Source organism: Alligator sinensis, unplaced genomic scaffold (genome assembly GCF_000455745.1).
Source record: "Alligator sinensis unplaced genomic scaffold, ASM45574v1 scaffold249_1, whole genome shotgun sequence".
Lineage (NCBI taxonomy): Eukaryota > Metazoa > Chordata > Crocodylia > Alligatoridae > Alligator > Alligator sinensis.
This window is the reverse complement of record NW_005842593.1, coordinates 96,297-119,028: the sequence shown is the minus strand read 5'-3', so window position 1 is coordinate 119,028 and position 22,732 is coordinate 96,297. Positions and strand designations below refer to the sequence as shown.

The following is a 22,732-nucleotide window of genomic DNA, read 5'->3' as shown; positions in this document are numbered from 1 at the left end:
AGTAGGCTAGAAACTTTGTGTGGGTTTGTCTTCTGTTTCAGTCATGTCTGTGAACTCCTAAAATAAGACAAGACCTTGAGAAACTATACAAGTTTCCTGAAGTGTAGTGGAGGTGAAAGAAAGTAGACGGTGTTATCTTTTATGTAACATTTCTTGATCCCAGTTAGTTCTGTTTTTAATGGACTGCTTTTAGGAAAAAAAAAGGGTTGATCATTCTTTATAATAATGTGGAGGATTTTATTGGAGTTTTCTGTTCTACTTGTGTAAAAGTAATTCAGAATGTGCAGTGGCTTGAAAACAAATGTTAAATGTATTAGCTAGGTTCTCACCTGTCTGTTTGCAATCTCCTGCCTACAGAGACCCTTCAGTTCATTTTGCTAATGCTGTTGCTGGTAAATGTTTTTTTGGAGCCTTGGAATGTGTAGAGAGAATAGACTCACATAGAGCAATGCATGATTTGATATATTAGTGTAGAATTAAGTGCAGTTAGCTATCAGCAAAACAGTGGAAACTGACTATATATAAAGAAAGCCTTTCCCCTGCCCCCTCCTCCTCTCCCCTTACAACTGCTTCTAGTATAGGATCTTTCAATTCTAGGCAGTTTTTAAATTCTGATGTACACATTTGGATACAACGGCATTTGAATTCAAACATAGTTACTGGTTGCTTCCCAAGTGTGTTTAAAGCAAGCCTTCAGAGCAAATAATTTTTGTTTAACAGGACCATGAATGACACTTTGTAGAACCCTCTGGGTATAGAGGGGCATAACTGTATCAATATCAAAGGATACTGGTACAAGCTGTTAGGATGCAATTTGCATCTGTGCATGTAGAGATACAAGTGTAAGAAAACCATTCAAAGTAACCCTGCCTCATTTAAAGTCAGAGTTAGTGTGATTTTAGTTAAGGGTGTAGGGACAGATGTAACATTTTGAGGTGCTTTTATTTTATTTAATTTTTTTTATTAATGACAGATTAAACATTTAAAGATTTGGAAGTGAGCTGCACTTTGAAACACTTTAGCTGCAAAAATATATACATCCCCCCCCTATTGCCTTTCTCCAGCTTCCCCCTCCCCACTCCTACCCCCATGGAGCATTCCAAAGTTCTTGCAGTTGCATGCTATAGCACGCTCTCCAGTCAGGATGCACTGCAACCTGTGGCTTCTGGGTGAAGCCAACATGTCAGTTAGTGTTTTGTGCTCCATCTCTGCCCTGGAGGACCTCCCCTTAGTTGGGTGGGGGGGTGCAGGTTGGGGATGGGGCCTTCAGTCTTACTATACTGGAAGGAACATGGAGTATGTGGGATATTGGAGGACTCTGCTCTTCACTGCTATGCTCTGTAGAGCATGTCCAGATAACAGGTTTCTAAATAGTACTTGTTTCCTTATTTTTGGAGCAGTTTGGCCATTTTGGGAATGCTTCAAAGAGTGTTTACCTCCATCAGCTCACCTTCTGAAGCTGCCAAAGGTATTTGAAGTGATGTTATATCTGTCCACACCTAACTCATATTACTACTGGGTCATGCTGACATAAGTAGAGTGTAAGCCCCCCTCCCCTTTTAAAGCAGTTAAATGTATATTTGCCCATTTCCTCCATTAATACTTCTCAACTTTCTTTAATTCTTTTGTTGGGACAAGTTTTATTTTCCCTGTTATTACTGATGAACTAGCATGGCTTTTCCTGCACTCGTATATTAGATTGTGTGCAGCATAGTTCTGGGAATGAAATCTAATTGAGTGTACTCCTTGCTTCATCTTAGGCTGTGCAGCACAACTGTACAGTGAAGAGAGAGAGAAATTGTCATCTTGTATGTAAATTTGTTACAATGGGAGGTGTGTAGCTTCTCTCAAATCCTGCATGGTATTCCAGTAATCTTCCCTCACTAAAAGCACTTGAGCTTTGTCTCTTTGGGCCTCTTGATATAATCTGAATAAATGGTGACTTTTTGAGGACTTCATAAAACAATTACGATGCATTTAAGCAAAGACTCCAGAGGCCAATATAACTCTGAATTCTAACCATTTTAAGGTAGGTGAAATTTTTGCCAGCTATTTAGTAATGTCAAGCAATCGCACAACTTCATTTCAACCTGCATGTGTGGATTTTGCTTTGTTTTTTAAATCTAGTTCTTTGAGTTGACACACACACTGTGCTGCTTTCTGCAGTAGTAACAATTCCAGTTTTGAACCAAAAGCAAGGCCAGTTCACATGGAAATTACAAATACAATATACACTTTAACTGTTTATTTTAAAAAATGAACTCCTTTTGCAAACTTTAAAGGGTGAGGAACCCTTTAAAGTTTGAATGATTGGTATATTCCACCCCCCAAAAGCAGGACTTCAAAGTTCTATGTACCTTTTCAGGTACTTACATGGCCCTTGTCCTAATATATGACATTTTTTCTTATAATTTATAATGAAAACTGAAACATGGCTTCTGAAATACACTCAGGTTCCAGAGTGTTATTTTATAGGTGTTAGTGTTGCGATTATGAAGAAATATTAATTAGTTAACCAAAGCACCACTGCTGGAGTTGACACACAAGATATAAAAGTATGACGTGCCCTTTCACATTTAAACCTCCTGTGGGAATGAGTAAGGTAAAAAGGACAGTTTGTCTGTCTTATTATTTTACTATTAGCCAAATGCTTTTGTTAAAATGACCACACCTTTCAGTTCCAACACACCTTCCATAAATTCTGAGGAGCTAAAGGCCACAATTGCTCACTATTCAGAATCACAGTACTCAAACCACAGAAACTAAGATAATAAACAAAACATAATTGTGAGCTAGCAATACAAGAAATCACAATTTAAGAGCAGATCGTGAGAGCTTTAAAAAAACGGGGCAGTTTATCTTCACAAGGAATTCAATAAAACATTGTTCAACTCACTTAAAATTTCAGACCTCTATTCCAATATTCCTAGAAAATGTAGTTCCAGTTTGACATGGAGCCTTGCATTTACTTAAAGCTTTTTCATCTGAAGGATTTAATGCTTTACTGAGGTTGGGTAAGTAAATGTTTCTGTTTTTTGCTAATTGGGAGCTGAAATAGTCACTTACTCAAATCTAGAGAGTCAGTAGTAAAGCAGGCTGTGATTGTTCTTCTCCAAGTTTGAAGGAACATCAGCTTTGTTTCATTTTCTGGAATTGGTTAAAGGGACACTCTTTGGCCAAACCTGGTCCAGATTGAAGACTCATACCTTCAACAAATTGTAAGATTAATAGATATGGTATCTTTAAAAAAGTAAGAATGAATTGTGCATTTCTAAGCTTACCCATCAGTGTTTGCAGTTCAGATATTGAATTGAGTTGTTGTGGAAGAGTCAAAAGACAAAAACAAGTGAAGATTTGATTCCTTCTGTGCTATTAAAATAATCCAAAATGTAAAATAAGGTACACCTTGGAAAATGGACCGGCTGAGATTTTACAGCAATTCTTGTCAGTTTTCCACATTTGCTTCCATTTAAAATAAATTATAAAGATTCAGCTTCAATGGGAACCGTTAGACCAGTGTGAGACACTTGAAAAATACTGCCCTGGATGTTCAGAATCTCTTGAAAGATAAGTGTCCTTTGAAAGGCACTGTTTATTCTGTTTAGCTCAAGATTATAAATACTAAATTCATATTTATGCAAAGTTTTTAAGGGAAACCTACTATAGAGATTGTAGCATACTTATATTTTAAAAAGAGAAAAAAGCTTTTTGATGGATATGCAGAAAATGCATTTTAGTGGTCTTTCATAATACTGTTTTTACTCAGTTCCAAGATGAGGGTTCTTTTTTCCTCAGTTGACGGGGGGCGGAAGCCCCTCATCTTATAATCACATGCAAGGAAATCTCACTGAATACATGGTCTATCATTAAACTACTGCCGAAAGCAGCATAGGCACAGTAATGGAAACTAACTATGGATTTGATTAAATGTAGCTAACGCTGAGCATAACTATAAAAAACATGACCCACATTGAGCAAATATGCTGATGAGGACAGTACCACAAGGACAGGTTAATGCAGCTCATCTGAGGATTTTTTTTTAAATACAAATTTCAAGTCTCAGGCTAAATTAGCCAAATCGGTTCCAGATTCTATTGACTGAGGAGAGCTCAATCGTTCATGCCTGTGTGGTACTACCACCAGCAAGCATCTCCCTCCCAGACTCTTTAGCCTGGGGCTTCAGATGCTCCCAAATCCATGGCAGGCATCCTATGTGCAGGCATCAAGCTAAAAGGCCAAAGGAGGAAGCTAGGGGGAAAAATCCCCCATTTCCATAAAAAATGAAGTATGTAGCCCAGATCTTAGCCAATTTTTTTATTATTAAATACATTTTTTGTGTCCCAAGCCAAATTGGCTCAATCAAGTCCAAATCCTTGAGTCAGTCCAGAACCATAAGTGGCCCTACAACCAGCAAACATCTTCCACCCCCACCAGGAGCTTCAGATATTTCCAAAGTCTTTTGGCAGGCATCCTACGTGCAGGCCCAAGCCCAGAGGGCTTGGGGTTCAGATGCCCCCAAGTTGCGCTTGCCCTCAGTCATATGGCTGCAGGAATAAGCTAGGGAGGAGCCTCCAATTTCCATAAAGTGGGCTTTAAGCCCCAACACCTTGGCAGGTGCTAAACCACACCAGAAGAACAGTTATCCCTGGGATCGCTTAAGAAAAACTGCCTTCATGGACCTAGATACATGGTGTTTCCCCTGCCAGGTAATCTTAGCCAAAAGACCAAGAAGCGATTTGAGGATAAGTTTAGTGCCACCCATCTGAAATTAAATGCAGTTCCTCTCACCATTTTCAAGTAATGGTGAGCCTGGACATTGCTGTTTCTGTTACAGGACTCCCTGTTCAGAACTCCTGAAGCCTTACTGGAGTACTCTGTTCAGTTTTAGTCACAATGTTTTAAGGGAAACATGACAAATGGAAGAGAATCCAGAGGAGAGAAACAAGTTATTAGAGCTCTAGAAAACAGCATGTGCTTGCCTCTCACTCTTTCTCACATCAGCATACCGGCAGTGGAATGCCAGGTCAGATTACAAGGTTATCTACATATCCCCCATTGGTAGGCAGGGGCAAGGGAGTGAGAAACTTTTGTGCTTGTTTTGACTATTTTGACTATGATAGCATGTTTTAACTGCTTTTTACTTTGAATATAAGAGGCCAGGGAAGTCAGGTTTGTGTGTACTGGCCCTGCCTTCTAAAGGCGCCCCCCCCCACCCCCACTTCTTCCTCTTCCTCTAAGCTCAGGAATCACAAGAGACTAAGGAGAAGTGTCAGATAGGAGCTTTCCTAGGGGTTGGTACTGCATTTCACTAGCTAACCATAAAAGAATACAGTGAGGTCTGTCCCTTGCGCTCTAGGCAGGCTGACCTTGTGAGTCTCTCCAAATGCAATCTTGACTGCACAATTTTGTGGTAGTGGGGCACTGCTTTTGCACTTTTCCCTTAGCTTTAAAGTTGTGAGGAAGTAGAGAGCAAAGAGTTATCACATCTCCTAGACTTATTTTTGCTGCTGTAGCAGTAGGAAGGGGACAAATTCAAGGCAAACCTCCACTAATTGGATACTATACCTGTAAAATCATAACATGTATACATTTTCCATTTAGAGAATCTAAATTATTGGGGGGGGGGGCGGTGTTGTCTTATAATCGGTCATCTTCCATTTCAGTAACTATGATATACTGTTTCAATATCCATCTTAAGATTCTTTTGACAACTGAAAGATGTTGCTACTCTTCTCTCCTTTTGTTGAAAATAATTTTTGGCAAGGGACATAATGGCTTTGAAAAATGTTGCACAAAGCTACAACTTGAGTAGAAGTTACCCTTCACTGCTGCTGAAGCAATAGGGTATGCTTTCTTAAGGAAGAAATGATGCAGCTTAACACCATTAGTTATTCCAAGTACAGCGAGCAAGGCTTCATCTAGACTGGTTTGTGGGACTTAGTATTTTCCTTAGGTGGATGCCATTTTTTCACATTCTGGAATCAAGTTTTAATTTTAATATTTGCCTAGTATTTCTGGCTGTAAAGACCACTTTACACCATCAAAAATAAGGATTGTCCTGATGTTGACAACCTACATGAGTTTAAAACAGTTCTATTAAGTGAATGCAGTGGTCCAGTGGAGGTAGATTAATCCTTGTTTAAGGTAATTAAAGTACTAAATCTTGGACAAAATATCTTTTAAAAAAGTGACTTTATTCCTGTCATCTCAGTAGAGTGGTAAACTCTGACAGTGTTAGAATCTTATTTTAAAAAAAAAGTTTAGAAAAGGGCATCTACTCCAACCCCCTACTCAAGACGAGATCATTCCAAACAAATGTCCATCTAACCTGCACATAAAAACTTCCAGTATTAAATCACCTTCATAGTTTGAAAGTTCTCCCTAATATCCAATCTAAATTGCCTATTGCAACTTAAGACAGTTGCTTTTTGCAGTACTTTGAACTTTTCTTTATTGAATTTCATTTGACTAATTTTGAACCATTTCTCCAGTTTATCAAGGTCATTTTGAATCCTGATTCTGTCTGAGAAAATGTCTGCAGCTCCACCCAACTTCGTGTCATTTGCAGATTTACTAAATGTACTCTGAATTCCATCTTCTTAGTCATTTAATAAGAGATTGAACTGTACTGAGCCCAGGACAAATGTCCATGGGGAACCCCACTTGACAGATCCTCTAAATTGGACTTTGAGCAATTGGTGACTATTCAAGAGCGGTGGTGCTTTGATCAGTTGTGCACCCACCTCTTTAAGGTAGAACCAACCCCTTTGCTACTACTATCCTCAGATTTGTCTCCTGTGGGATCCTACTTATGCAGTTTCCTGAGCTTTCCTGAAGTCCACAATTTTTATCTAGCTGCTCTCCTTCCTTTCCTTAGGATCTTGACAATATCACTTCATAATCATTGCGACTCAACTCTTCCACTTTCACGTTCACCAACTTCTGAACCAGTTCTTCTCTGGGTGATGTGATATAAGCCTTATTTGCTTGGCAGAGATTAAATAAGTCTTTAGACTGAGGCTAGGATTCTGCTCCCACTGGGGGAGCTGGAGTGTAGAAGGGCATTTTTTGAGTGTTTCCACACTCAGTTCTCTGCAGTAGCATCAGTTGTCTCCCTGCTGCTGTAGAGTGAGCAAAACAGGGTGCTGCAGAATCTTGCTTTTTCAGCACCATGGATGAGGGGGTTGAGGGAGAAAAGCAAATGGTTGAGGATTAAGGAAAAGGAAGAGGGTTGATTTTCATAGTGGCAGGATATGTACATATTAACATCACTTTTTTGACTAACAAAAACATTCTGAATCCTCAAATATTTCAACATATTTTTATCAAAATCTTAAACTTTTTGGTTTCAGTTCTGGTATCTCCCAAAAACATCAGCTTGTCAGTATCATATGAAAAATGTAACAGTTGGAGTAAGGAACAAGCAAATAGTACAAGAAACTGCACATATTGGAGCAAAACTTGAAGCTTAATGTTTAGGTATTTATATATATTTTTCACTATAAAGCCTAATGACTGACCAGTACAAAGCCCCCAGTTACTTGCTTTAAAATCCTTCCCCAAAAAACTTTTTTGATATATCCTGCCAGGGATATTACTGGAAATTGAGAAGGCATGTAAATAAGTTGTTTTTGCTTTTGGGGTTGTGTTTTTTTTTTTGGGGGGGGGGGGGTTCTCCCTTTGTACAAGTACTTGGGGAAAAACGATACAAAAAATATTCCATCTCAAAAATGTTTTGGCTTGGACCTTTAAAGTTTGCTTATGTCTTAGTGTCTGTTCTCCCTTTTTTTTTTCTTGGATCTAAGGGTGTTTAAATAACTAGATATTTCATGGGTAGAATATCAAGCGATGAAGGATGATGGCACCTTCCTTTTTCTTATCTTTTGTCTGTCTTGATTATTAGATTGAAACTCTTTGAAGGAAGGGACTGTCCTTTGCCATGTATTTGTACAGTGCCTAGTGCAATAAGTTGTAAAGAGAAGTTAAGGTCTCTCCATGCTTTTTATACAAAGTAACAGGAAAGGCAGATTTGAAGGGCTAAATATCTCCAGTTCTCCAAAGAAATTGTCAAATAGATACGTGTACTTTGACAATGGCCAAGTGGATACCAGTCAGTGCATTGCACAGCACACCATTCATGCTTTACTGAGGAGAATGGATCTATTACGGTAATGAGCAAACTACAGCTTACCTCTAATATTGAACCTAATGTTTTCAGATATTAAATAGCTGCATGAATAAGCTGTAACCACTTATCTGCTGTGAATGCCTTGTTGCAGTTCAATAAGGACACATACAAGGTGCTGCACTTAGGGAAAAGGAATTGCCAGCACACCAGAGGCTGGGGATTACCTTCTCAGCAGCACAGTGGCAGAAAGATCTCGGAGTCGTTGTCAACTCCAGGATGAATAGGAGTCATCAGTGTGATAAAGTAATTAGCAGAGCTAACCACACTTTGTCACGCATTAGTAGGTGCACCACAAACAGGTTCTGGGAAGTGATGCTCCCCCTCTATGCAGCACTGGTCAGGCCAAAGCTGGAGTACTGCATCCAATTCTGGGCACTGCAATTCAAGAAGGATGTGGACAACCTTGAGAGGGTCTAGAGGAGGGCTACTCATGTGGTTAGAGGCCTGCAGGAAAGGCTGAGGGGCCTGGACCTTTTCAGCCTCCGAAAGAGAAGACTAAGGGGGGATCTTGTGGCAGTATACAAATTCACTGGGGCAGGGGGACAAGAGGGAATAGGAGATGCTCTGTTTACCAGAGCACCCCTTGGAATAACCAGAAACAACAGCCACTAGCTAAAAAAGAGTAGATTTAGGTTGGACATCAGAAAGAAGTTCACAGTAAGGGTTGCCAGAGTCTGGAACAGGCTTCCAAGGGAGGACTCCCCTACCTTGGGGGTCTTCAAGAAGAGACTGGACAAGCACTTGGGTGGGGTCACATAACCCCAGCACTTTTTTCTGCCATTGGCATTTAGTGATCCATTGAGGTCTCTTCCGACCCTAGCGTCTATGGGGTGACCTCTGGGCACCTGATATCTGAAAGCTTGTCCAGTAACTCTCCCAAATATAAAATTGGTGCAGTAAAAGAGATAACAAAATCCTTGCTTCCCATACATTTCCTGGACCACCATGGCTACATAACTTAACTTGCCATACAGTGTGGACCAGAAATGAAGACTCCAACCCAGGCCAGTACTACACCACAAGACCTTCATGATATGAAGTTGTTCAGTCATCAGAATAATTAATGGCACCATATTCTAACCATGTTAGAAACCATATTTGGAGTTATCAAAAGTATTCAGCATTAGTTGAATTCTGCTGCTCTTCTAGCAGTGGGATGACATGAAGGGATAGTATGCTGTGTCAGGACTGAGTGCTTGTGAAAAATCCCACTTAAGTTCCATAGGATACCTGGGATATGATTAGTTAGTTGAAAACCCTGGGATTTTCTCTGACTTGAATAGAATTAGTGAGGTTTCCCTCCTCCCCCCTTTTCTTAGGGGAGAGTAGTACTACTTCCTTTATGGAGCATACTTTGATAGGATTGATCAGAGCCCCCCAGGTTGTGGGCAGGGCTACCCAGATGTGCATTCCTCTTATTACTAAGCAATTCTTGCATGGTTAGCTCCCTGTCTCAAATACCTAAAATATTTTTACTACTGTACATTTTTTTTTTAAAAGAACCTCTTAATTTTAAATTGGCCCTATTGTAAGTCTAATGTGTTACTGTGAAGGTACAAGCCCTGATTAACTGTAAATTAATATTGCTGCCTTAGCAAACTGTTATAAACTGTGAAAGGAGCAGTTCAGGTAACTCATTTGTCAAGACATCCATGAAAGCTGTCTGAAGTAGCAGTTTTATCCTTTTTCAATTAAAAAGCTTTCTAATTGTTTAGATCTCAAGGAAATTTCTTTTTTATCTAGGTTTCATTTGTTACCTTCATCCCTTACCTAATGCAATGTTGAAATGGCTGTCTTTTAATGTATAAAGTATATCTCTGAGCCTAGTTGGCCTCTCCTCAACCGTGAATGTGTACACTGACATCAATTTTCAAAACGTGGTGTGTAAGGGATCAAACTTGGATGGATGGGTGGTTATCTTGAAAAGAATTTTTGGCCTGGAGGAATACATGACTGATATTCTCTGTTCTTTTGCTGCTGGAAGATAAGCACCCACCATGCACATCCTTACCTTGTCCACCTAGACTTGTACATCCTTACAGAGGAGGGGCCAGGTGTGGTCAGTGGGCTGCAGCTGCTTCAAAGAACAAGTCATCTTTGGCTGTGTCTATATTAGGGGTGTTTTATCAGTGAAGATCAACAGTGATTCATTATACTGGCAAAGTGCTCTTAGTGTGGATTCAGCCATTATGGCAAAGCTATGTTTTGTACAGGTTCAGCAAACCCTTTTCCCTTCCTGAACGAAATAGGCAATACCAGTGAAATCACAGTTTTGCCGGCGCAACTGTGTACACGCAGTTTGGGGGTCGGACTCGATGATCTATTGAGGTCCCTTCCGACCCTAACATCTATGAATCTAGCCAGCACATAATGGATGGAGTAAGAGTAGTATATCTACAAATAGAAATCCTGGTTTAAGATCCAAAACAGAACGAGGTATGATAGTCTGGAGACATTTATCACTTGAACAGTTTAATTTATTAGAATGCATCATGGCCAAAAACAGGGAGCATCCATATATAAGTTCAACCAGATTTTGAAGTTTTTTTGGCTACCTATAAACAAGAAGTTTGAACCATTTAATTATTTACTGTGCATTGAAGGATATGGCATATTATAAAAGTCTGTTCAAGCCTTTCTCAAAGCATGAGGTGTGACTCCAAGAATGGGAGCTATAGTTGGTGATACTGACGATCGTAAGACTATAATAAAGGGTGGAATCGAAGAGTAGGAATGGTTAACTGGGACCCATTTTCCTGAAATGAGGCTCAGTTTATGTGATTTTGGGGAAAGCTGTGCTAAAAATGAGAAGAAACGGTTTAAACCTTCCTAACATTTTCACCCTTGGATAACAATTTGCAGGCTCTTCATTATAGCTTTAAGTTTGATTATCATAAGTAGGAGGGCTGTCTCTTCACTAGTAACTTGATCCTAGGGTCAGTTTATAAGACTTCCTCAGTGTTTGTTTTTCATATGTTATTGGACAAGTAAAATGCTTTTTACTTGACCATTTATGACAGAGGGAGCTGTCTGTTAGCCCCAAAAGGATTTAACAGTTGTCAAATGTATGTCTAGCTTGCCTGAAAACAGTTATCACCAGTAAACTTTAGAGCCTATCATTAGATTTCTAGCCACAGCTTTCAATTCAACGTGGCTATGAAAAATGTTCAGATTCCTGAGTGTATGTCAGATATATCACAAACAGTTCCTCGAATTTTCCGTCTCCACTAGTAATGGTGTGCAGCCTGTTATTGCTGATCACAGGTTTGGATTTGTTGCAGGTTGGCACAAAATTGTTTGTCCAGTAGCTTTTGGAAAAATGGCATCTCAGCCTAACTTTTTGTGCCTGCAGCTTTTCTCAATATTGAAGGCCAAGGGTATTGAATTGGGCAATAGAAATCCCAACATCTTGCACCTACATTTCATTATTCCTGGTCAGGATGGAATCGGTTTTCCAGAGCAGTATGTACAGAGGGTTAATGTTGCCAGTGTTCTGCTATTCTGTAGATAAACAGAAGTCCTCAGTTTCCAGGACTGACTTTTCTGAAATCATTACATTTACTAGCCTGAAAAGGCATAGTTTTCTTGTGACTAAACAATTGAGCCAAGTACACAAATGCATATTTTGAAGGGAGGTCCAGTACATGAAAAATAAAATTTCACCATTGGATAACAGGAGTTTCTAGTGCAATTTTCATAACACTTTATTTTGCTACTGCTATTAATCACTGGGATATAAAAGCTTTTTTTTATTTCTTCCCTGCCCGCGCCCCAAAACTGAAACAAAATGGCTGAGAAGTCATTGTGGAACTCATTACACTTTCAACAATGGTTTTTTTTGATGTAGGATGAGTTTATGAATGTTTTAGGATAGAGGCTAGTGATTCCACAAGGAGATCACACAACCTAATATCTACGAGCATATTTTATAGGTCCTGAATCATTTTATGTGAAAAGCATGCAGACCTTTTTTCTTAAAAGCTATTAATGAATTGTCTGAATTTTTTAGTGCATTTTAATGCCATTAGTAATGCTGCATGCTTGGTATGACTCTATTGGCTTAATAGTATGATTTGACCCATACAATTAGGAAATGTTGCTGTTGCTCCCTGCATTCCAATGTAATTCTCATAAAGGTAAAAAAAAATTGTGAATGTTTCAGAGAAGTCTTATTAGTCGATTGACAATCTGGCATCATGAAGACGAGTACACATAAGGGAAGCATCCTTTCAAATTAGGGATACAGATGACCCAGTTTAAAGAAATGAAAATAGTCTAGCTAGGTATCATGAGATTAAACAAATTACATAAAATAAAAGGAATACGAAAGAAATCTTAAGAGCAATGGAACAGGAATACATTTCTTATGAGAAGTGATGGAACCTGTACTTTCTGAGGAGTTTGAAACTGGACAGGAGAAAATGGAGAATTAGCTCTTGGGATCAAGCTGCCACTGACAGAGATGGCATTTCTTCTATGAGGTTATTACTTGTCTACAAAAAATTCAGCTGTAACCAATTGTTGTATAAACTAACCAAATAGCAATGGTGTTGCGATTACCATGAAATATATGATAAAGTTTGAAGTAGAAGTTGAGAAGGAGAGTTCCTATTCCCTCTTTCCCCTCTTTATTACAGAGAAACAACTTCAGACTTTTTGACTGTTGGCGTTATACTTTTCCATAACCTCAGTGAAGGGTAAGGTTATATTGAGGACAACTACAAAGCAATCATAAAACAATAGGAACTATTGAAGGCTAGCTATGAATGAACATGGTCTTTATGCAGGAGAAATAAGACCCAAGGCACTCTGGAGAAGAGCAGAACCATACTATGCAGTGCAAACTCCCCTAAATTTTACATGAATTTAAAATATATTTTTCTCTGACATACTTGTCAGTCTTGGTCCCATTAAAAGCATGCATACTTATGGCTTACAGTTGATTAATGTTATGTTTGAACAATGTTTTCAATTGTAATTAAATCAGCATGGAGACTTTACATTTTTCCAGATGTCCTAGCTCTCTGAGGTTTTTAAATCTTCTATGATGTTCAGGTGACCTGGTTCAAAACCCCCTTCCCCTGCAATCTGCATTAGGGAAAGGGAAGCTTGTAGCTAGTTTGGGTGGATCCCTTTTAAACTGCTCCAGGGCTAGGCACCCAGGAGCCTCTGAATTGAAAATTGAATTAAGAGGCTTCAGAGAGCTAAAAAGTCTTTGGTATTTGTGCTGAAGCACAATTGCTTTCTATTGCATTTCTGAAAAATGCAAGAAATCTCCAAGTCTCTGAAATGAATAGGACGGTTTAATTTTTCAGAGCTTTTGTTTCAGATTCTGCAGATACAGGTGGACAGCACCTTATTGGTTTACCCTTGCTTTGAAATTTATTTCATAACTATAATGACTAGAAAAATATCTTAAAACAAAACCAAGATTTGAAATCATGGACCAAAATTTGTGGTTGCAAAAATTGTGGAATAAATGGTGACCTGGGGATATTATCTAGATGAAACTCTCCTGTAAAACTGATTTCATTTTAAGTTTCACTATTAAACTATTCTTGTATATTAAGGAAATCTAACTGGTTTTGTGTAGAACCTTATACTCAACCGATATTTAAGCTTCTGGAATTACATGCAGGACTCAGAATGCTTAGATTAGACAGTTCTTTGGTGTATTGCTTCTACATATGAACAATGCATGTTCAAGAGCTATTCTTCCTAAAATATTTTTGAGATTTTTCTTTTTTTTCTTTTTTGATTGCTGTAACTAAAGCACCTCAATTGGAATGCTACTAAGTTATTTACACCCCCTTTCTGCCAGAGTAATAGTTTGAGTTGGCTTGAAAGTGTGAACTGAAACTTGGCTTCTTGTCTGTATTGGAATAGGATAACTTATTTTTGAGGAAAGATGAACTAACTAGTGAAGTCTACTTACTTAAGCTATTTCAACCTAAATAATAACTAGACCCCACCCCCCACACACACACTTTATAAGACATGGGTTGATAGAATCCAGAGGTTATCCTGTACTAAATATGTGCAATTTAAGAAGGTGCCCTGTATGACCTCAAGTCTTCTAGGTTCAGTCACCAATAATGTCCTAACAAGAGCATGTAGAAGAGCTATATGAAAACCATAGTATTTCATTCTGGCTCTGATGTATGGAGCAAGCATGTGGGGATAGCCCAGAGGGTAAGATTCATACAAAAGTTATTTCCCCAACCAACACCTGTTTTGATAACAAGGAAGTGCAAAGATTGGTTAGGTTTAAAACTATAAGCTGGATGCACTTAACATTGGAAAGTGGGTACAGCAGAATCCAAATGAAGATCATATCTCACATCTGGTACCTTTCTCCAGTAAGACCAAACCTCCAGTGAGAAGAAAAACGTCAGTTGGGAGGGTTTTGAAACTGAATGCTGCTCATGAAAATATAAGTGGGTGATCTACATGTTATAATACTAATGTGACCTCAAGCGTAAGTTGGCAGTTGATTCTAACATCAACACTTGCACAGTAACAGTTGAAACTACTGTTTTGGGGTTGTGTGTGGTTTTTATTTTTTTTAATAAACAGTTGATGACAACCAGTTCTAAGAGAAATTCTTAATGAAGTAGCAAAAGAGCTAGCGGGGGTCTCTTACCCATGTCTTACATTCATTCCAAAACATATATATATATATATATATATATCTTGGTTTCTCAGTTCCCGAGTCCTCTGTTTATATACACATGCTGCAGAAGTGTTTCTTTTCAAATTACTATAACAATGTGCTTCAAATCTGATTTGTATGGAACTCCTGGTTCAGTAGGCTTTGCAAACCTTGGTTCTGCTTAGACTGATAATTGGCTAGTTATGATCAGTATTTTCTGACTGACATGTTCAAGAACTGGACTGCCATGGCCTAACTTCAATCTCCTGAATGCTTTGAGATGTGGATGGATTTTAATCCCTGAACAAAAGGGCAAGGTAGCTCATGGGAAACTAGTATCAGAGCTTTTTGTGGATGTAAGATGGGTACCAACAAATATACATATGTTTGCTGCTTAGGGTTAATTGATAAAGTCTTGAATGCTTGTCTGAATGTATTGGTAGCTTTTCGTCCTTCTAAATTTGGTTGCTCCCCCTTAGTGGCAGCAAAATTACTTTATCACTACCCCTAATAGGTCAAATATTTCAGGAAGTGTCTGTTACTGTCCAAGGACATGTTCCTACCCACCCTTCTTGTAAACACTTGGGTTAGTGATAAAACCTCTTGTGTTCTTGTGCTTTGAAACTTCCCAGAGAAAAAGTGTGTGTTTTGGAATACATTTCAGGGGAAGTCTAACACAAATGCTTAATTTAAAATTAAGCAATAGCAAATCTTGGGGGAGACTTATGGGTGCTGCCACCTAAAATGTCTGTCACTAATTTCATAGTTTCATCATTGGTAGGGTCAGAAGGGACCTGAGCAGATCAAGTCCGACCCCCTGCCATGGCAGGAAAGAGTACTGGGGTCAAACAACCCCGGCAAGGTGTTCATCCAGCCTCCTCTTGAAGACCCCCAGGGTAGGAGCCAGCACCACTTCTCTTGGAAGTTGGTTCCAGATCCTAGCTGCCCTGACAGTGAAGTAGCGCCTCCTGATGTCTAGTCTGAATCTACCCTCTGCCAGCTTGTGTCCATTATTTCTTGTCACTCCTGGGAGTGCTCGGGGGAATACTTGGGAGTGCTCGGGGAAACACGTTAATTTAATGGCTTAATTTAAGATACTAGTGATTTGACTGATAGGAAGTAGGAAGAAAGATGGGGGACTACTTGGAAAATGGGGACATTAAGAGTCAAGTAAGTCTATTTTGTGATATGGGAAGTTCTAAAGTGACTTGGAAAAAAATCCCCGTTGGAAAAAATATGAATGTGCATTGCGTGTGTTTTGCATCATATAAATTCAAAGCCAGTGTTATGATAGTCTTCCTACAAAGGATAGTCATTTCTTGGAGATAGTGAACCTTAAGAAGAGGAGACAGTTTGCTGAGTAGGCAAGCCATGCTCTAGATCTTGTGCTGAGCTGCGTGTGTGAACATACAAATGGAGATGACAGGAATTGCTCTTTCCAGCATCTTATCTAGTTTTGCATGAAAATCAGACTGTTACAGTAGGTAACATTTAAGGCTTCTGGCTATAGAGCTAAGGCTATAATTCTGTTTCCTACATTGTAAAAAGCTGTATTTGAAGCTATATTTTTAGGAACGGAAGCATGCGTAGGAGGGCTGTAAAGAACTACATGGACTTCATAATAGATTTGATCTATATACTAAACTGGGATGTGGAGACACAATATAGATGGATCTGGGAAAAGGACTATCAGAGCTACTGTTAAGCGACTTTGAAGAAATGTGTTCATCAAATGTAATGGCAGACTTTTGAGGCTGGGTGCACAGCCCCTTTGTGGTTGAATTATTGTGTTATATGGGAGGTCAGTAATAAAAACTAGTCTAATTAAAGGGACGTGTTGTGGGGGGGAGGATGACTTGCCTGCATCTGAATATATCTAAGGTGTCTTGTCCATTTCTAAAGTTTCAGTAAAATACATTTGGCATCATTTTTTTTTTTTATACTGCCATTATTGTATCGTCTGAATAACTTCCAGAAATTAAGTGTCATGATTCAAATCTAAAGTGTGATTAAAAGCAGTAGTTCCTAATCTTTTTAGACTGTGGACCGGCATACTGCAGACCAGCAGCCAACCAGTATGCTGGTCACTTCTGGTCTGGCAGCCAACCCTTTGCGGACTGGTACTGGGCCATGGCCTGGGAGTTAGGAACCTCTGATTTAAAGGATAGCCCAAACTTTAGGTAGATATCTGTGGCCAGTCGAGGAAAGTTTTTCTGAAATGAGCTGAATATGATAGGTACTTAGTAGGGCTGTGCGAAGCTTTAGTCCCTGATTCAATTCGGCCCACTTCAGTGGCCAAATCTTCGAATCCAAATCAAATCATAGGACCTTTTAATCTTTCTGAATCGAATCAGAACCTTCTAGATTGATTCGGAAAGATTTGGACATAGACAAAGCTTTAAATGTTTTTTCTACATACCTCTAAGTAGCAGGCGGCTCATGAATGCTGCGGTGGTAGGGCATATGGAATGATCCACAGAAGCACGGGGGGGGGGCTCCCCAGCGCACTCAGCAGCAGACCAGGAAGAGGACCAGAAGCATTTCTGGTCCATTTCTGGGTACTGGGGAGTGCTCAGGCCTTCAACACCCCCGCCCCCCCCCGGGCTCAGCGACTAGTGCCTCCTGGGTCTTGGGGGGAGGGGGCACCTGGGGTCCCCCTGCAGCTGATTTGCCAAGCCAGGGGGGCACGGAGGCCCCCCAGTGTGCTCCCTGGTGGACTGGAAGTACTTCCGATCCACTTCGGGGTTCACTGAGCACACGGAGGGTGCCTCCCCCCACACACACACTCCTGTGGAGCACTCCATCCACCCCAGCATTCATGAGCCATGCCTGGTGCTTCGAGGTATGTAGAAAAAACATTTAAAGGTGTGTCTATGTCCAAATCGCTGAATCAACTAATTGAATCACTGGCCCCAATTCAGGCCAAATCCGAATCGAATAGGACCCGTTTCGCACACCCCTGGTACTCGGTTGATACCTATAGCTTTCTCAGATTTTATTATGGTACTGACTGGTTCCCAGAAAGATCAAATAATCTGGCTTTACGTTAGACACACCCTCCCTCCTTCCCCCTTTCCTACAGTGCTCCTCAATGCTTTAGAACAGTTCTCTGCAAGCTCTTAATACTGTTATTACTTAGTGTAACGCTGTCCACTCACATGGGTCACTATTTATGCCTCTTTATAATTTGATGGGGACAGTCTATACCATGAGCAAGACATCAATTACAGATTAAAATGCAGTAATTAAAAAAGATGCCTTGCCACAAAGTTATTGAAACTTCTGTTGGTGAAAGAAGCCCTAGCTAGGAATGAAGCTTTCTGTTTTCAGATTCTCTAAGACATGTTTGTGTCTTTCAAACTCCCTTCCCCTGGCCAGGACAAGCAAGATGCAGCCTTTCAGTCTGTGCACAGTATAAAATAACCACCCCAAAGGTTTCCTAGTAAAGAAAGACGAGTTAATCATATGCTAGTCCTCATTCTTCTATTGCACGAAGCATAGGACCCTGTTTTTCTTTGTCAAGCTGCATCCTGAGGTGAAGAAAGTCAAAGTGGCTAAATGTAATCTCAAAGAGATGAAGTCTAATCCTACAAAAATTATTTTGCGTATTGGTGAAAAACAAAACTTTTAAAGACAGAGAACCACATTAATTATCTACAAAGTACTGCTTGTCCCAAGGTATTAAACTCGTTTTTGCTTTTCTTTCTTTTTTTTTTTTTTTAAGATGTAAACAGATCCAGGATGGATTTAAGCCATATTTCAGATCAATAGCAAGTTCTACAACTCTCTCAAAAAAATAATCAAGCAGAAAATGCTTTCTTTCCTTTTGTGCTAATGGAAAGTAAAAGAATTCTATATAACTATTTTAAGGCAGCACAGATTGTTCTTTCATCCTTTACTGTTTCCCTTTCTTTAGAAAAATCTTAGGACCAAGATGGCCCTAAGAAAGAAACCTAGACTAGATTTTTTTTCTCCAGATCTACATTCTGAGAGAGCACCTTTAACCAATGGGAAAAGCCAGAGGAGATTATAAAGAATAACAATTATGTTCCCTCTAAGTCAAAGAAAAAAAATTGTAGTCCACATTCAAATGTAGGTGCTATAATTGAGGTGGAATGCAATTTGCTTCAATAGAGCAAAGGCCAACCAAGCACGTACAGAAATTTTACATCAACAAGAAATAATGTGTAATTAATCTAAAAATGGATCCCAGAAAGCTGTCTCTTTCATAGATGATCACCAGGGATCTTGGTTTTCTCTGTTTAAAAATTGCAAAATTGCTTAAAACAATCACAAATTCTCTGATTTAAAAATCCAAAATCTGTGATTAATGTGAAACACCACGCGCGTGTGTGTGTGTGTGTATCAGTTGAAGACAAAGTTTTATTGATATATTTACAACTTCAAAACAGTTAGGAAGCCTACCAGTGCCTCAGTCGCTATAATAAAATACATTCTAAATACCATAAATTTTGGAGTTTGATTTTTGGGTTTTTTTATGATGGAAAATCAGATATCTCCCTGCCGTCTTCGCTCACCAGGACGTGGGTCCAGCTGCATCTGTTCCCCTCCCTGCTTTGTGGTGCTGAGCATCCCTGACATGTTGGTGCCCCTCCCAAGCCACAGACCTCCAGCCCTGCCAGAGGGGGCCCTCAGCTGCCAGAGCTATGGGGCCAGAGACCTGGGTCTGCAGCTCCCTGCCCCGCCCCCAGCAGAGCCTGAGCCCCAACTGCTGCTCTTGGGAGTTGGTGGCTGCTGCAGCAAGGTAGTGTGGAGCCTGGCTCTCCCTTCCCCATGGGCAGCATGGCTGAAGCAGAGCATGTGGATGGGGTGGGTATAGACTGCCTGTTGCAGGTTTGGGCTCCTGCACACTTCTGCCCTCCTGTGGCCCAGTGGGGCCAGGTGGGGGAGCTCATGCTGCTGTTGTGGGATGGCCCCTGCTGTCTGACAGCAGAGAGGGACACAACTCCACACCGCCACTCCTGCTGCTGCCAGGCGGGTAGGGGGTGCCTTGCTGTGGTGGCCCAGGGCTTCTGACAGCTGCACAGACCTTCCTACCCAGCTCTGCCCTGCTGTGCAGGGTCCCATCCTCTGGGCTGCAGAAGCTCCAGGAGTAGGGGCAGCATGGCAGGGAGAACACCTCTGCCCCTGCCCTGTGCACAAATCTGGGAAGCATGTGCCCCCCACTGCCCCCTGGAAATACACGTAGCGGTGGGGAGCCAACCCCTCTCCCCATCCCCCCAGATGAGCAGCCTGTGGCCCCATCGTGCTCCCTGCCCAAGCCTTGTGGCTACGCATGGCCCCAGCCTTGCCCAACTCCCAATACAGCAGTGTGCACAGCAGTTAAGATTCAGTACCTGTAGGAGCTGCTCTCCAGGCTGCCTGACTGCCCTTCCCCTGCTCCCTCCAGCCCCTAGCAGATTGGAACTCAGCAAGGGGAAACCCATAATTTCCCACACTTTTGTCCTTGTATTTTACCACATTTTTCTGTGGCAAATGGAAAACTTGGATTCCTGATGATCACCTTCAAGAGCTATTCATCCCACAGGGATGGCCAGAGCAGAACAGTCCTATTTATGTGATCCTGGATGCACTTACAGGAGACATTTTACTGCAGAGCTGGCAAATGAGCTCTGCAGTAAAGCATCACCTTCTACATGTGTGGTGCTATTAGGCTGAAATAAGTTAATTAACTCTGTTGTAGGACAGTACTGGCCAAGACAAATATGGTGAAGTTATTTCACCTCCTGAGTCTCAGCCACTACTGCCACTGCATTCTCCTCAAGGGCCATGACTTTCTTGGACAAAGAAAGGTAGTTAGCTGTGTAGAGATTCAGTTGACCTATAGGGTGTATCTCTACCTTGACTTCTGCTTTTGTTGAGCAAGTTTAGGTAATCAAAGCCTTGAAATGACAAGTTGTTAAAGACCTCTCTAACAGTTTTTCTAGAAAATATTTTCTCCTGTCATAAAGCAATCGCACTCTCCTTGCATTTTGCTCTGTCCTGAAAGCACATAAGCAAGTAGTTACTGGTAGTATTCTCTAGACCAGCGGTTCCCAAACTGTGGGTCACAACCCCAAATGGGGTCAGAACGTCAGCAGGAAGTTCCACCTAGCTAAAAGAATGCCAACATTGTGATCATCTTCAAGAAAGGGGACCAGTGTGTGGGAACTACTGAGGCATTGTCCTTCTCTCTGTTGCCGGGATGGTTCTTACTTGCATCCTTCCGAAACGCGCGCCCCCACCCCGTGCCGAAGATGTGCTTCCACAATCCCGGTGTGGCTTTAGACTATCATGCGGTTCCACCAGCATGATTTTGTTGCACAACAGATCCAGGAAATGTAAAGAGCAACACCAGGAGCTGCTTATGGCATTCATTGACGTAACCAAGGCTTTCAACTCCATCATTTGTGAAGCCTTATGGCAGGTGCTGCTAGGTTTTGTTGTCCACTGAAGTTCATCAGTTTCCTCAGGCTACTGTATGACGGGATGACCGCCACAGTCTTTTGCAAGGGATCCATTTACCATCTGTACTGGTGTCAAGCAGGGCTGCATTATTGCCCCAACCCTTTTTTTCATCCAATTTGCTGTGATTTTGATTCTCATCTGTGACCGCCTTCCTCCTGGAATTGGGGTTCAGTAGTGAATGGATGGTCAGATTTTCAATCTGCGGCCCCATCACAGCAAAACTGAAGTTACCAAGAGTGGCATCACAGACCTTCAGTGTGCTGACGACTGGTTGGTACTAAGGATAGGTCTAATCAGACAGTAATTAACATCTTCTTTCATAGGTCATTCATGGGACCTTAAGATCTGTTTGCTACCTCAAATTTCCCTGTGAAAGCAGGATTTCCTTAAGATTAGCTACAGGAGGTAGCGACAAGAATCAACTTGGATCTACTGCTTATTTCTCAGACATTTTATGTGAACTCTGGGGCAAGCCAGTTCCTTGCTTTAGTTTTTCAGCTGTTGAAGGAAGGGTGGTGAGGGAGATCTGTCAAAAATATTGGACTCAGGAGTGTTCATGTCTAGATAAGATAGTGGTAAATACCGTACAGAGTGGACAGAAATGAATAATATGAAATAGCATGACCTCAGATGCAGCACAGCTTTGATGAGATCTGAAGATCTGCTTAATAATTTTAAGTCTTCTGGTACCCCCCTGATGAAGGATAAAGTCTCAATGTCTTCCAAGCTGGAACTCAGCAAGCAATGTTTGCCTTCAAGGGTTTATTAGTGTGGGACAAGATTACACTCATCATGGGGCTGTGGCACTCTCCTTCCAAGTATGATTCCAGTTGGGTGAGGTTCTAGGGCCTGGACAAATGATGTGGTAGGTGGAAAGCTTGTGCTGTTCTTCCTTCTTCATGCCCCACAATCTTGTTTGGTTCTTCTAGAATGTGGCTACTGTCCTCAAGTCTTCATTGCTTTTCATTGCCCTTTATAAACTGTGGAGGCAAGAAGGAAACCCGAGTCCCTCATACCTGATTCTCCCTGGTAGGGTAGGATGGTACCTACGAATCTGACCCACGGGGGAAGGCTGCGCCAGCAAGGGCAAACATGCTTAAGTAATTAACAGTTGATTCATTGTTAACTCCTAATGCTGGAGCTGGCAGCCGTGTTGGGGCCGGCTCCGCCAGGCAGCCGCGCTCGAAGCGAGGCGTTTTTCCGAGCGGCTTTAGCTCAGGGGCCCCAGTGCCGGCGGCCGCGCTGTGTCCGTCCGAGACCTCCTGTCCCGTTGTTGCGCGAGGAAGGGAGGGCAGCGGGAGCTGGGCGGGCAGGACGTCCTGAGCCGACGGGCAGAGAAGAGCCGGTTTCTTCGTTCTCCTCAGCGCCGGGACTCGGAGACCGACACCGCGGAGCATCAGCGCCGCCTCTCACCGGTGTCTCGG

General features: G+C 41.2%; 1 protein-coding gene across 3 annotated transcripts in view; it reads left to right on the top strand.

Annotated features, from left to right (window-relative positions):
- Window positions 1-22,732, top strand: part of CPNE1 (copine 1) — an 85,389-nt gene that overhangs the window by 15,925 nt on the left and 46,732 nt on the right. The window lies entirely within an intron of this gene.